General features: G+C 35.5%; 1 long non-coding RNA gene across 7 annotated transcripts in view; it reads right to left on the bottom strand.

Annotated features, from left to right (window-relative positions):
* The window catches only part of LOC116237983 (uncharacterized), a 342,684-nt gene that overhangs the window by 325,153 nt on the left and 1,191 nt on the right, over positions 1–16,340 (bottom strand). For all 7 annotated transcript variants that reach the window (XR_016465937.1, XR_016465941.1, XR_016465938.1 and 4 more), the window contains exon 2: positions 7,711–7,847. This is a non-coding gene — a long non-coding RNA (uncharacterized LOC116237983). The remainder of the gene's footprint in view (positions 1–7,710; positions 7,848–16,340) is intronic.

The raw sequence follows: 16,340 nt of genomic DNA, 5'->3' as shown, positions 1-16,340 counted from the left end.
ACCTTTGTGCCTATCTCTATTAGATTGTCTCAATAAGATGTACACACAAAGATAGGAAGGAATGCTCCTGGGGTCATAAACTAAGTTAACTAATGATTAACTAAAAATAGGAAAAAATAAGAGGTATCAGTGAGATTGTGTTCTGCTAATGCAAATTCTTACAATTTGCCATTATCAGTGAACACAGTTCTATTGTACTAATGTAATAATAAAAACCAAGAAGTCCCTTCCTGCTCTTAGCTCATAACAGAAGAGGCCCTACCCATGTTAGAATCTTGAGCTCTCATTCCCAAAAGATAAAGACACCTTAAGATAAGCAACATGAGAAGAAGCCTCTGCAGCTATTGCCATCACAGCATCTGACCTTCGGGTACACTGATGCTGCAGGATCGGTTAAAGCTTTAGATTGTTACTATTACAGTAAAAATCTAATTGCAAGCATGTTTACTGTAAACTTATGTAAACAGATAAAATAGTGACTTTATATTCTAGGGGTTTTAAAACATTCAATACCACTGAAATTCTGTCCTCTGAAATATTTCATCGCAATAGGTTTCCATCTCTATGAACCACGCAAGTTTCATTCACCTTCCTGAAATTATCCTAATTTATTCTAGATAACCATGAAATCCTTTGTGCTTTATATTGGAATAAGTCAGGGGGAAATGGTGACACAAGGCAATGCTATGCACCTGCACCTTACAACACATGTAATAGGACTTACACAGCATCCCACCTGAGCAGCCAGCTTATTTGTCCCTTTGGAGTAGGGAGTCAGAGAGTTCATTTAACTATTTTATCTTACCAAACACAAAACCAAAGCATGCTGAATTATGAAGAATGTCTTCCCTATTCCTATAGATAATGTGAAAGCATTTTTCTCCATGATAAAAACAAATTTTCCAGTTTCCATGTAAGTAACAAGGAAGGAAACCTTATTCTTCTCCAATGCCTGTTTAGCAACTAGACTTCAAACGTTCTCTGTAAAGCAAACAACTCCAGGAAAAGGCAAGTTGAAACACATCAAGCACATTGAACAGATATAAGGTTCCGTAGCTAACATTTGAAGTAACAGGCTTTGTAGCTGTTGCAGGATTACATACAAGTTTATGTCTCTAGAGATGTAACAACTAAGAAATTAGATTTTAAATATAGAGTAGTAAGGCAAGAGTCAGATATGACTGCAAGAAAGGTAAACATATCTAATAAATATAATATAGCTAGTATTTGAAATTTCCTGGCATCTACAATATAAGACCTCTGGTAATTCTGTGCACATTTTGGGGTTGCTTAAGCCTGTGCAGTAGTATTGTTACAGCCTTTGTGAGACTAATTAATTTCACTAAATATATATTATGGTGTGGTCATGCAGTTATTTGGTCAGACAAGCCTAATAAAATGATATTAATCTTCCCAACCAATTACAAACAAAGCATGGGAAGGGACAGACAACATAGCTGAATATTCCTTGGTTGCCAAAACAGTCAGATATAGACCACTGGTACCTGCTGCATATTAGAGAACATAGCCTTTCATTATAAAATGAAGTATTTTCTTCAAGGTCTAAAAGTGTATACCAAGAAATTCAATTAGATAATGAAACTTTTAGAAGAAACGTATTGTGCTGATTTGTCTTTACTGAAGAAGGACATCTTAACACTGAACTATATCTTTTGTTCTTATTTAAATATGGGTCAGGCAACACCAGTGTGAGTTTGCATTCATAATTCCTTTCTGAAAAGATAATTTGACATGCTCTCCTTTTTCACTTTGCCATGTATTCAGCTTTAGTTTTAAAGATCATTTACTGCGCTAATGCCTTTCCCCTTCAAAAATGTCTACGCATGCCATGTCTCATGATGAATACCCATTTGTAAACAAAGTAGTGATTCATTATTATAGCTGAAGGGCATAGTTTTACCTGGATGTAAATTCATCATTTTTTAATGCCTCACAGCTTGATGCTTGAAATCTCATCAAGCACTTTGAAAGCTTTGTTGACATAGATTGATGTTCCAAACAATTAACTTAATAATGGCATCAACAACTGAAGGTTAGAATCAACTAAAGAAAGTGAGCCAAGTTCATCCCTACTGCAAACCTAATGAAATCAAAGGAGGTAAGCTAGAGTTCTATGTATTGCAAACAATATATTTGACCTCCATTTTTCCTGCTCTGAACTAATTTTATGAGTCTAGCCATACTGCATTAAATACTTTGTAGAAAACAAATTGAAGCTCTTTTTTTTTTTTTTTTTTTTTTAAGATTAGGTCCTAGGCACTATAAACAACTGTGATTTCTCAGAATAGTTTCAGAAAAAAAACATCATCTGTGAGTATTCTGTTGGGATTCAGATGGAGATAACTGCATCTCAAGTAGGGTAGTAATTAAGAGCTAAGATATGTGGTAGCTGCTCACGTACGTATTTCTGCTCTTATACATTGTAAAATAGCATACAGTAAAACCCTCACTCTCTTGTTTTTCTGGCTTATGGATTGTCTGCCTCAGAGCATCTCCACTTAACCTGAAATCAACTGATGAACTCAAGGCATCATTTGAATTCAGGTCAAATCACAGATGTCTGAAGAAAGAACTTCTATGGACTTAAGAATTGTAATCACAACTGCCTCATTATCACCTTTGCTATCAATCTTTTGACAGTGTATGTTATACAAACCTCAACCTTTAAAGAAATCCACAGTACTAACTTAAAATTAGTGATCCTGGTTATTCCCTAGAAGTCTGTGATAATTTAGCAATGAACATAATGTTTTCTGTCAACTGATATAATCATACCTGGCAAACAGTGCATGGGAATAGCCAGTTTCAAGCTGCTGACTGACAGATGAATAGTTTTTCTTTCTGAAGAGAGCCAGGTGCTTGGAGTTAGATGAAAAGGACTTGCATATTGTCCAGAAGCTAAGCTGTTTCACCTTCTCTTTGATAGCAATAAATGGGAAAAATTCACAAGTCATATGAAAATATTTCAACTCCAAAGATGACACCTTTCAAAACCTGTGTTGTGCTGTTGTTTTTTTAATTAAAGTTTGTCCTTTCTTATGATATTGACAATTTCTACAGCCTAATCATTACTTTCCTCTAACACAGTTATTTTAATTCAGATTTAGAACAAATTTTTCAGATATTTCACAGGACTTATGTCTTTAATGGTACAGTTAAGGTTCCCACGTAAACACTAATGCTTCTCTACTTGTACATGGGTAAGTACAAGAAAAAGTTAAGCGCTTAGCAAAGTGATTTTCCTGCCTATAGAATTCATGCACTACTATAGGTGGACAGCTGCTTGCATTTGCCATGTCAGCTGCACACATCGGTGATCTTGCAGTTGCAATCTAGTAGTACGATCAGCAACAGCAAAAGCACACACGATAGATATGAATACACTATTCATTAACTAAAATAATTATTCCTAAATAAGTTTAGTACATCTATTAACACATTAGTAAGGGCAAGTTCTGTACAGCTGTAACGAACTTTGTCTTAAGATGCTAGGTATGCTTAGCATGAGATTGTGTTCAAGAAAATCAAAAGTCATTTGATCTGATTCTACAGAAAGGCTATTAGGGACAACATAACATAGAAATGGAGATGATAATATTCCTCACGTAGTCAAAAACAAAAGGAATTATCAGGGAACATACTGACGTACAGCAGGGTCATTAGTAGATAAAATTCATGTTTCTAAAGCACAATAAGCCATTCTTTGCTACTGCTCATAATTTCTAATAAGCAATGAATGTAAGTTGAAGGTTATGAGGTAAATTTATATATTTATTTTCTTTTGTTATATAAGAGCAAAGAGCCATTTTAGAAATCTGAAAAATAACATGTATGAAGTTAAAAGACAGAATTCTGTAAAGCACTTATTTAATACATTGAACTCTCTACCATAAGTAATAATTGTATTAGCAGCAGACAGCATCATTGTATGTGTTTTTCTAGAAAAGAACAGTAAAGGACTTAGCTACTTCTGCATACACAGAATAACTAAGTCTTAAACTTAAATCAGAGGTACGTGTGTAGCCCACAGATGTATATATTATTTTCATGTTCAGTGATTTATATTAGCACAGAAACCAAAATTTCTTGTATAGGATACACTACATAAAAGCACTAAGATTTTTCTTACATGTTGTTTCTATTTCTAACAAGAAGTTGCAATTAAAATTCTTGTTCTTAGTCTGCACTGAGAATAGAAAAAAGTTCTATAAAACATGCCATGCCATTTTATAGACACAGCAATAATGAAAACATTACTAAAGCAATGAAATTTGCCAACCACTGATGAGACTCAGGAGAAATTCTTTAACAGATGTTTCCTACATCAAAATGATACTTTGCCTGCCCAGATTGCAACGATCATGAGAATTCATTATTTGATTCAATGATCAACACCTCTTCAGTAGCCTTATAAAAAACAAGTTCTTGCAATAGATTTTCCTTCCACACAGCAGCTGGTAAATACATTTATAGCCCTGAGTCCCTTAATAGAAAGTTGTATTACAGCATTCTTGTGTTCATGACATAATTAGGGTTGCATCAGCACATCAGTCATATTCTGACAAATGCAAATCTTATTGTCTTTGTCTTTTTATAAGCTACTATCTTTGCAGCGAGCAGTGACCACTGTAACATAAGTTGACCTGACCAACATATTGAAAATTTCTACTGCTGTGCTTCAAGATGATTTATTACTATTTTCAGCAGGCTTCCTTTGACAGCTGTTATTCATTGTTTTTAGATGACCTCTAATCTACAATGCACTATTCAGTATTCACTATTCCTTCTAGATAACTTCTATTCTTCATATTTCATCCTTAAGTGTTATTGAGGCACGTTTCCAAAATCCATCCAAAACTGAGCTCCAGAATAAGAATTCAGCACCAGACGTGAGAGCTTCAGCAGCTAGGACTGCAATTAGCCCCCATCAGAGCAAAAATAAAGTAGCTGGAAATAGTAAGCTTGGAAACATAATATCCAATATCTACTTGTCACATATTTGTTGGTTGTTTTTTTTTTTTTCAAATTTATTTTTAGGAGTCTCCAAGTCTATGACAATGCTAATAATAGTTTGAGTCTGTAACATATATTTCATCCCAACAATAGTTGCAAAAATACAAAAACACAAAATACACATGGCACATGTGACTGCATTTGAAGTACATGAATTTTTACAAAAATACTTTGAAACAATAACAATCAGACACTAGAAAACCTCTCGCCAAGGAAATATGAATTCAGATTCTTAAAATATTTTGAGTTAAATGGCAGGTTTTGGTTGGTTGGGGTTTTTTTTTTTTTTTTTTTTTTTTTTTTTTTTTTTTAATTGTTTACTCCTTCCATTTTCACTGATTTTCCTAAAGAAAATACCACCGCTCAATTTGGTTATGAATAATTCAGGTACCTTGCATGGCATGATTTATTCTTGCTACCTAGCGCAGTATCTTAAGACTGGGCTGAAAACAGGCATCTTGGGTCAGGACAAATATCTTCTCTTAAAAACATATATCGTTATAGTAAGTATTTTTAATCAAATTAAACTTTTTTACATTAATTAAGATAAATCGGAAGTAATTGTAATTGAAATTAATGGACCTTTTTGGCATATAAGTGGCATAAGAAAAAACCTCTGAATAACAATAAATACTTCTAAACAGCAAATCATCCCATTCAGTCTGGATCACAAGTGATAGCAAATCACTGAAAAACTGGGTAAGTTCAACAACACAGATTTTTTTTAATTTTTTTTTTTTAATTACAGTGTTTATCCTGGACAGCAGTGAAATTGCATATATGAACTCAGCTTAGCGGTTTAATACATACATTTTAAAAAAATATCATCTTGCCTGCCTCTTGCACATAAATCATGAAGTGCCACCTTGCCTTTGCAACCCTTACCTTCTCAACTGCTAAAAATTGCTGGCATCATTAACTCACTTCATATTATGCTATTTCTCTTTCTGTCCAACCTGTCACCTCCTCATTTTCTCCTGCATCCCATGGTTTGACAGATGCACTTGTAGGAATGCTTCTCTATTTCTTGCCTTATTCTGATTCTGCTATGTTACCAGCTTCCTCCTGAGAGCGCTGCTGTATCATAAGCTGCTTTCTGTGCTTATAAATAGAACTACAGAAGACTTCCAAGCACACAAGAGCTGTAATACTGTGTCTTACGGATACACAACTTATTTCCAACATAACTTACGCTGTGTGGGTTTATTCCCAGTTCACAAAAACAACTGACTTTTCCAAATGAAAAACATACAGCCCAGATCACTGTGGCCTGGGCAGTTCTGTCTCTCTGACACAAGCAGGGAATACACTCTACATATACAGTCTATACAGAATATTATACAAGAAGTACGTTCACAAATTCATAAACACCAAGCAGATTTGTATTCTATGTTGTATCATTTTAAATGCTTGATCTGTAGAGTTGCTGCTGATAGCTGTACTTCTGTGTACCTTTAATAATCTTACATAAAAATTGGCATATAAAACATAAATAACAAGTTTCATTTTACTTTTCAAAATAAATGTAAAAGGGAAATTAGACTATATTGGTGATTGGATGGATTGATATGAAACTTTATCAAAATCATGAAACTGGCAATACAACAGTAGATCAGAAAGGAATTAAAGTATAATTAATGAAAAAAAAAACAAACAAACAAAAAAAAAAAAAACCAAAAAACCACAACAACAACAACGAGAAACATAATTTCCAGCAAATCTTATAACCAAGCAAGTTTGATTATCAGGTAAGAAACCAAAACATGCAGCTAAAGGCAAGGAAACTATCTTGTGTAACTGTTACTCCTCTGAAAATGATGAATGTTTACTGAAAGTCAAAGAGTTTGAACATGCAGGTGATACAAAGCTCATGATTCAGATGCCACTCCAAGAAAAAAGAAACTGGTATTTCCCCCAAATTATTCTTATTTTCTTATTAGCAGCCTTTACTTTTAGTCTGCATATCTTCTAGTCCAGCTAGGACCCTAAACTATTTCTGTGTAATATCTGACAGTTTAATTAATGGTCTGCTTAGTCCCTCTTCCAGATCATTAGTGAAGATGTTAACTAAGACCAGCTCAAACAATAATCCCATGGTGCCTTGGCAGACACTTCTCCTCACAACATAATTCATCATATATTTTGTTTGGAAGATACAGCTAACACAAAAGGACGCTGCCCACCTGCTTAGTTGTGTTAACCGCAGGGAGCACATTACACCAATTATAAGAAAACTTCACTGACTTTATTTGCTACTCACTGCAAGTCAGAAAACAGAAAATATTGATAAGGTTTTAAACAATGGCTCTAAATCTTTTGGTTCTCAGCACCTGAGAAATAGTTCAGCAATTAGACTTTGCTAAATGCTTTGGATTATAATTCACAAAACTAGATCCCCACCTTCTGAAAAGAAGCAGTGCTGAGTTACCTGAGATACGAACTCTAAGTAAAAAAAGATTTAAAAACTTCAACTACCAGAGGAAAGTAAGCTATGTTTTCTTAAGTGCTCCCAAACAAGTACATATTAGACTGGAAGTGACTTATGAGAGGTCAGCTTTCTCTGCATTTCTGAGGGCAAAAATCAGCAGTAGCTTAACTACTTTGTACAGTCTTCTATAGATGGAGGATTCTCAAGATAATTTTTTCCCCAGATAAAAGCACAGGTAATGTTCTTACCTATATGGTGTATTTGATTCTTTTTTTCTTCCACTAGTTGTTTGCAACTCTTCTTATAATCCCCAGTTAGCAATTGATGATATAGGTTTCCTCTATGATAAATCAGCCTCCAGACAGTAAAAGCAAGATCTTTCACACTTTGGGGAAGAAAAAAAAAAAAAAAAAAAGCTATAAAATAAGACTTCTTAGGTTTATTTTATGGAGTTCTGTAGAAGAAATGCTAAGTCCCAGCTTGAACCAGTGATTGAGCACCTGTTAAGAAGGCAGGGCCAAGCCAGGGGAGCTCAGGTACATGCAATATACCTGAGTGATAGGAAGGTGTGGAGCCAGGATCCGCCCCTTCCCAGACCTCAATCAAGGACTGGCAGTGGGGGCAAATCACAGAATCGCACAGAATCACAGAATGGCCAGGGTTGGAAGGGACCTCAAGGATCATGAATCTCCAACCCCCCTGCCACATGCAGGGCCACCAACCTCCCCATTTAATACTAGACCAGTTAATACTAGACCAGACTGCCCAGGGCCCCATTCAATCTGGCCTTGAACACCTCCAGGGATGGGGCATCCACAACCTCTCTGTGCAGCCTGTTCCAGAACCTCATCACTTTCTCTGTAAAGAATTTCCCAAAGGTGTCTTTCTGGAGATCTTTGCCTTCTTGAGGCCTTCTGAAGGAAACTAGTTTCTTTCTATTGTTTCTGCACCTATGGCTATTGCATTTGAGCAAGTCTTCATTTACTGTGTTCTAGGACCTTGATGCTCTGCTGTTATTGCTATGCTTTCCATTGTATCACAAGTTCTCCTTTTTTTCTTACTGGATTCTACTTAATAGTAGTAAATATTGACATTTTCCTAAGTGCTATTCCCCAAAGCCTTCTATAATGCTTACCCTTTTATTCACTCTCTTACATGGCTTATTCTTTCCTTTGCTGTAACTCCTCCTAAACCTGAAATGGGCCATGCTCATTAAATTTGTATTTATTAATACAAAATTCTAACCATTGATGAAGTCAATGCGAGGGATCTCAAAACAGAGGCTGCCAAAGCAACACTCTCTCCACAAATTGTGAGAAATTTCTATTACACAGAAGCCCACCTCTTACTGCCACAGCAATTGAATCAGCAACCCTATTTTGATAGTTGATCTGCCAGCACCTCTTAAAAAAAAAAATAGTTTTTCAGTATCAGAAGAGAAAGAAAAAAAAGGAGCTTCAGCGCTCGTCACCTTCTACTGAAGAATTTAAAACTACATAGATACAGTTTCACATCTGCCTATGCAAGAGAAGTAATTATTTGCCTTGATATGATGGCTATCTTCTTTCTAATGCAGCAACAAATGCAGCTGGCAGTCTTTGCCACAAGGGCAAGAAGCTGGCTCACTTTCTGTGATCAACCACTCTCCTCTAGACTCTGTCCTGCAGAGCTGTGGTCCAAAATGACCAAAAATTCAGGCACTGGACTTGCTTTGAAAAAGGAGCTTCTTTACAAGCCCAGACTTTCCTGTTTCTGAGTTTTCTCAATGCTACAAAATACACTATAAAAATACTCCACAACCTTTCGCTCTGAAACCTAGCAAGCCATCTACACTTTAACAGTGACATTTGTTTTCTTTCCTTCTGCTTCTTAGCCCTAAGGGGAAAAGAAAATAAATCCTGGCTGATCCTTCTCCTCTTTCCAAGCCAGGAATAAAATGGGAACCTCAGCTGCAGTTCTGATAGGCTGCTTCTTTTCAGCCAGAAGAAAAAACCTGTTATGCTATCCACAAAGAAAGGAAGAAATTCATTTAGAGCTATAGCTTTTTGCCATGTTTCAAATCTGTCTCTAGCCTTTATCAAACTCATTCTTTTCTGCTACTCTTGACTGATGGTTCAAGATTTAAGTAGCAAGTGTAAGGTTTTTGAACAAGGGCTTGTATGGCTTCATCGAGGAATCTCACACCACTTCTGAGCACAATGAAACAATAAGTATTTCAGAAAACAAAAATAGAAATGAAGTTCATAAGAAAGAACATCCATGTTACTTTCATGAGCTAACTTGAGTTCTGTTATTCTGTTCTTACCTAACTTGCTGATGGGGTGAAAGATGATAAATAAATATATGTATGGAAGGTATCCAGTTTGTTTAATTTATAGGCATTGTTTGAGAATCTATGAATCATGTCAGAGATTTAAAGGGATTACTGATAGAGAATAGGTAACCTTTCTTTCAGTGCAACAGCTGTTATGAAAAATTTCCATAATAACAGTTGCGTTTAATTATATAAAGATCTGCAAAGCCTTTTTAGCTTCATATCAATAATGCAGCTGGGATTCAAAAGTTGCTAAAAAGATAATCCTCTGGTTGTTTTTTTTTTTCTCAGTCAAGGCCAGTTTGTGAATGGCCATGATTTAAATCACTGTTTCTATTTTTCCCCTAAATTAGAACAGAAAAAAATAATGTTTACCAAGCATTATTTATCCCAACAGTCCTTCAAGAAATGCTATCAATGCTTAAAAAAAAATACTTTCACAATAAAAATATCCAAAATACTGCACAGGCATGAGGGGGAAAAGAAATCGTAAAATATCTAGTCTGGTATTACTGATAAACCCCTGATATCTAAAATTGGTGACTTTTACTAAAGAAGGATTGCCTTAGTAATTTTGAAGACACAGAAAAGTCGGTGAAAATTGCACTTCTTAACCTTCCACTCTTCCTCCTTCTCTCTGGATTTGAATACTGGCTTCTGACTACTTAATGCCTACTCATTCCTCATTTTCTTGAGCAGACGACTAGTTTGTGAAGGTAATTAGAGACCTCTGCAATTCCTTCTAAGTCTCAAATCTTGAGACTAATTAAAATACAGTGTTGCACGTACACAGGCAGCAGATAAAGGCTTGCAGCACGGTACAAGGATTGCAGTACTTGTGTAAGTAACAGAAAAAAAAAAAACCAAACAGAAGAAAAAGAAAAGGTGCATGCCCTTTGGTCAGTTTCTGTTAACAGCCTCATTGTGTATTTCACTACAAACATCTCTTGCTTAGTTCTGTTTTTAGAGCTTCAGGGACCTTGTAATACTGTCTAAGTTTTTAAACAAACATTCTCCCAATGTTTTAAAGATAGTGTTTAAGTTCAACCTCTAAACCTGAAGATGGCAAGCTCTTCATCCCATGATCTTTTTCTCTTATCTCACCTTTCCTTGTGGTGTTACTTTTAAAAGTAAACATCCACTATATGAGAATACACCTCAGAGCACTGTGTGTATAAATGCAGTGCAAGAAAGCTATAAAGAATGTTTCTGTCTCTCTCCAAGCACCAATTTTCTCTTTTTCCTACTGTCTGTTTTAGTATGTAGATAGCCTAGGGGCACTGCTGGACTTTTCCTTAAATATCTTCAAGGATTTACTCTTTGAATAAACTACTGCAAGTTTTAAGTATCGTCTTTTCTCCTCCAGATAAATACAGTAACTTTCACTTTATTTGGCAAGAGCCAGTATCTGTCAACAACAACAAAAGTCCTGCTGGCACCAAACAGTCTCCAGATGCAGTAGTTACGAGTGCTGTTCTTAAGCTGCTGGGTAAGTTGTCTGTATGTATTCCAAGAATATCCAGCTTCAATGAGATCTACTGTTCATATCCTAAGGCAGTTCCACACTGCTGTCAAACTTCTCCAAACGTTTCTCCAAATTAAGTTAAACTATGACAACAAATCAGATTATGCTATTCTGAATGGGCAGAGGTACCTATGCTGATAGACCTGACTACCTGAAAGAAACCAGAGGATTTAACTGGGGATGGAACAATAGCCTTGGAGGAATTTATGATTTTCAAAACAAACTTAGAAAATTTTCTGCTTTTTTAAATGAAATTTCTTAACATTTTATTTCTGAAGTTAGGCAGAGTCTTGGTCCATTCTTCTCCAATATTTCTCTGTTCATGAACTACAAAATATGCTTTGCCCTGTTGTGCAAAATATTTTGGAAAGAAACATTCAGGAAAGAGACTGGATACTGTTTCGTACGGTTACAGAGCTCTGAAATGCCAGAACTCATAGACAACACTGAACATTTCTGAAGGAATACATATACTTTCAGATCAATCTTTTTCTTGAGATCTATTTTCTCACAGCACAGAAAGATAATAGATAGTCTGCTGTCTGATACCTAGGCATAGCTGATCCAGAAACCGGGCTTCCCACATTCAACTTCGATGGAACCTAAGCCTGAAGATACCTATGTTCCCAGGAAGCTAAGTTTCTGCTGTGGCCAAATTTTTTCCTTTAGGACTTACACAAGCATCAAGACTTGAAAATGAAAGTTTCTTTTTAACCTCCTGTGTAGATGGAATTTACCAATTCGTTTCTACATGTTTTGCTTTTGGAGTTGCTCCAAGATTAAGTTTCTTACACCATTTACCAGGCAAAGTCACCAACAGAAATATAGTGAAAAGAGTATTACAGCAGCCTCTGCAACTCTTTATGGCTTAAAAACTGACACAATAAACAACATATGCAAGTTCAAAGCACTCAATCTTTTTTGAAACAGCATATGAATGGTTGGTCTCCTGCCATCAATGTAACTGCCGTTATCACTGGGTAATTAAATTTTTTGGTGGACAGAGAAAGTGGGATCTTCCTAGCAGTAAAACATTTTCCTTCAACACAAAAAGACATATATATGGATATAGATGGATACTGCATGCTTAATAACATAACTTAATAACTGCATCAATAGAACTCAGATTTACTCCCAGTGTGCCAAAATTAAATTCAGACTCAAAAGCTCCTGTTACAGTTAACATCAAGATCACAGAGTAAAACAGGAATATCCTTCCAGAGTTAGTTATACTTTGAAAGATGAAGTTGGAGGTGGCTATGTATAGCAATCAGATGCCAAAAAATAGATTTGATAATTCCAGATAATTTAGATAATAATCCAAATGGCCTCAGTTCCTATCATTGCTCTAGTTAAAAACTGAGTGTGCTATGCAAAACAAAAGCACTTTGACAAGGGAGACTAAGTTAGCCTCAGTTTAGAACACTATACATTCTGTTTCCTGCATGTTTCCTCAGAAGTTTGAAACTCTAGGATCAACTTCTCCCAGGTTCCCAGGGAAGGATGCTCCACTACTTTACCCAGGAATCAGGAGATTGCTTTAGTAGTTTGAATAAAGAGAGAAGCTGACATATTCTGTTTTTTGGAAATTTTGCTTTGTTTGAGTATCTAAACAAAGAAATGTTTTACTGCCATGAATGCAGAGTGCTGAGGAGCAACCATGCAATTCTCTGGCATGCTCAGTTGTCTTGCTCAGTAAACATGTGAATCGTGCTAGTAGGCATAGCTGTCTCCTTAGATTGCATAAGGAAATATCCTACTGCTTGATGTAATGCAGCAGGGTGTACAGCAGCAGGAACAAGCACTACTTCCTGCATAGCTAAGACCCAATGAGGCCTCTGCCCTAAATCACTGCCTGGTGAAGTAGCCCGCCTTTGGCCATTGATTACACAGGGATTTCAGGGTTTGCAGTACTTTACAAATATAACAGGCAATGGACTGATTACTGAACTTTCAGCAAAATGAATAGCTTGCTTCTCTCTCTTTAAGCCCATGTCTACTTGTGGATGTAACTCTTTGGTTTACACAATTATGCTTTTTTTTTTTTTTTTTTTTTTTTTTTTTTTCAAATGAAAGCTGAAAATTTGATGCAGTTCTTGTAAGAAATACTTAACAATTTTGGTATTTAAAATCAATCCACATCTAATTTTCTATTCTTGACCAAAAAAGGCAAAATTACCCTGCTGAAAACTAGTGTATAAAATTAGCCAATGCTTTCAAAGATTATTAATATTTGTTTATCTGTAGGGAAATCAAGAACTGATGTGGAGATGAGATATTTTTGCCAAGTGACTTGCTGATAGCCACTCATTTACAGATAACTCTCTGTTAAACGTTAGTCAAAGAAATCCTTGCACTGTTGTGACAATATCAGAATATTTTTGTATACAAGTCTACTTATGATTTGCATTCTCTGTCTATCTCATGTTCTGTTTTGGCCACCTAAATTACAATATGTTAAATGTATAAATTAGAAAATGACTTTCTTATTTAGTATATGCATCGCAATCCTTAGAATACATTTGTGTGTGTCCACTTTTCGGCTGGTACAAACTGGGATGGTACTACTAAGACTCAGCTGTCCCTCTTACTTGTAATCCATTAAACAAAAATATTTTCAGACCATATGTACTGTTCTCCCTGAACATGGACTAAGCTCTAGCATTTTCCTGTGACTGCAGATAAATAATATATAACAGGATAAATACAGGAAATTACCAGACTAAAACTGTCATTGACAGCTTAATAATCTTATTTTGATATTTTACTGCAATTTTGAAAGATCCTCCTAGTATATATCCTTAGTTTACAGTACATGGAGCTGTTAAAAGTTACTGTAACATGTTTTCTCTAATGGAGGTACAAAATCCTGTCTTACAAAAGGATCTCATCAGTCAAGACATTATTTATTTTGAGTAACTACCAAAAATCAAGTTAACCATGTCTCCATATCAAAATTGCATGACCTTCAAAATATTCTGGCAGACCAGGAATTCTTAACCAGAACACACTCCCCGTACAACACACCAATTCAGATCAACTGCATTAACAAACTTAATTTAGAAGGATTTGGGAATGTTTTTACAGGGTTTAGGAAGGATTTCACTAGGATTACATGATGAGTAACTTTGAGTGTGCTTAACCATTCACATTAACTCTCTAGACATGAAACAGGTAAACTATCCACTATCCACTGTTTACTAGTTCTCATTACAAAATTTTGTTACCATAAATGGAATGTCTTTGCAGTTCATTGTACAATTTAACTAGCCAGAAAAAAACAAACAAACAAAAACCTGTCCATCTGCTTATTGGGCTTAAAAGAGCAGAGAGTGTTTCTCTTCTGCATATTCCTGTTCTCTCGTGCTCCGTTCTGAGAAATTGAACTTCAGTATGGCTTAAAATTACATTCCGTTTGAATTAAATTATTTTGCCATACAATAATATTGCTTGCCACCATCTTTTTTTTTTTTTTTTTTAATATGTATTTAAACTGTGTACCAGTGTTCTAGAGAGAACATATTAATCCTAGGGAAAAAAAGTTGGAGCATTTGGATGTTTGGAGCTCTACTCTTGCAAACTGATTGCAATTTTATATTGAATGTCCTGCAACACAAATTAGTACAGCAAAGCAGTGAATCAGCGCTTGCATGCAAGTTCTGAAAATGAAAACAAACAAATAAAAGGATATGCATGCTTTTCATAATTCTAGGAAATCTGAAATTTTTAAAATAAATGTACCTTTTTATTTTCTAATGGGATCATAACCGCAATAATGTCTCAACTATGGCAGTAAAAATATGAGTGTCCAGTTCTGAGCACAGTGTTCTACAGTATGCTAATGTCTGAATGTAAATATTGCTAACACATAAATAAATCAAGAAACGGTGCCTGAGAATGCCATTGGGAAATGCAACATGGGCAGCTGCTCAAACAACTATAATATTGGGACAAATTTATGAGCATATGTAGATACACTCATTTTCTGCTTCAAAAGAAGGTTTTACCTTTCACTGCAGGTGATTTGACATTATTTGCCATATCCATCATCACAGTACAGTAGAATGATGGGATTTCATTGTTGGAACAGAAGACGGGAAGTAAAAAATAGCCAAATATTAAACTTACACTCTAGTGGAATTTATTTGCTAGCTTGTTCTTGAAATCTGCACATTTAATTACCTGTGGGAGAGATTATTTCTTGTGGCTATTGGATTTTTCAAAGTCAAAATAATGTGTAAACAACTGCTGATGAAATTACCTGCCACAAAATGTTATATTCTAGCAAAGAACTCTGACATAAATTAAAAACTTTTATATTGTATACAGTCCTTCGGCCACCTTTAAAACTTGCCTCTTACAAAACACCTTCCCCCTTGGTCTAAGTAACTTGGAACTAGAGTACTGAAACTGAATGGCAGCAATTGATATTTCCTGACTTGAGAAACTACTCCTGCAAAGCAGCTAAAATTATTCTAGTTAGAACTCTGTAAAACACAAGTGGTTATGTATTTCTATCTTGACTGCATTACTACTTAATTTAAAATCTTTATCAGCAACTATTTTGCTCAAATACTCTTTCTCATTCAGCTGCTGTTCTGGAGGTCCTTCACACTGGGACAAAAGCATTGACTGTTGCTCAGAGTTGATTGTTTGAAACCATAAAACAGTCAGACTGGTATCTGTTACTGTGCTGCCTCCACTCTTCAGTTTCGACTGCATTCCCAAATTCCTAAAGTAAAGAAAGTCCCAAATCTGTATCAACCATCACCGGACACTGTAATACAAAGCACACCAACAGTGTTTTGTACGAAGCTTGAGTTCAACTTCTAGTGCATGCAAAAGTTGAGTTATTGCAGATTCTCTAACTAAAATTCACTTGTATACATGAGCAGGAAAGGGGGTAGAACCTTATTAAACTGTTAGCATTGGAATGTCTAATTGGAAATTAGATGTGAAATTAAAAGCCCAACCTGCAGCAACACATTGCAGAAGTCATTCACAGAAAAATATCCAGTTATAAACTCCCTGATCACAAA

The sequence above is a fragment of the Phasianus colchicus genome, chromosome 4 (assembly GCF_987193195.1).
Source record: "Phasianus colchicus chromosome 4, bPhaCol1.hap1.1, whole genome shotgun sequence".
Lineage (NCBI taxonomy): Eukaryota > Metazoa > Chordata > Aves > Galliformes > Phasianidae > Phasianus > Phasianus colchicus.
Note: the sequence above shows the minus strand (reverse complement) of the source record. Positions and strands in the feature narration are given on the sequence as shown.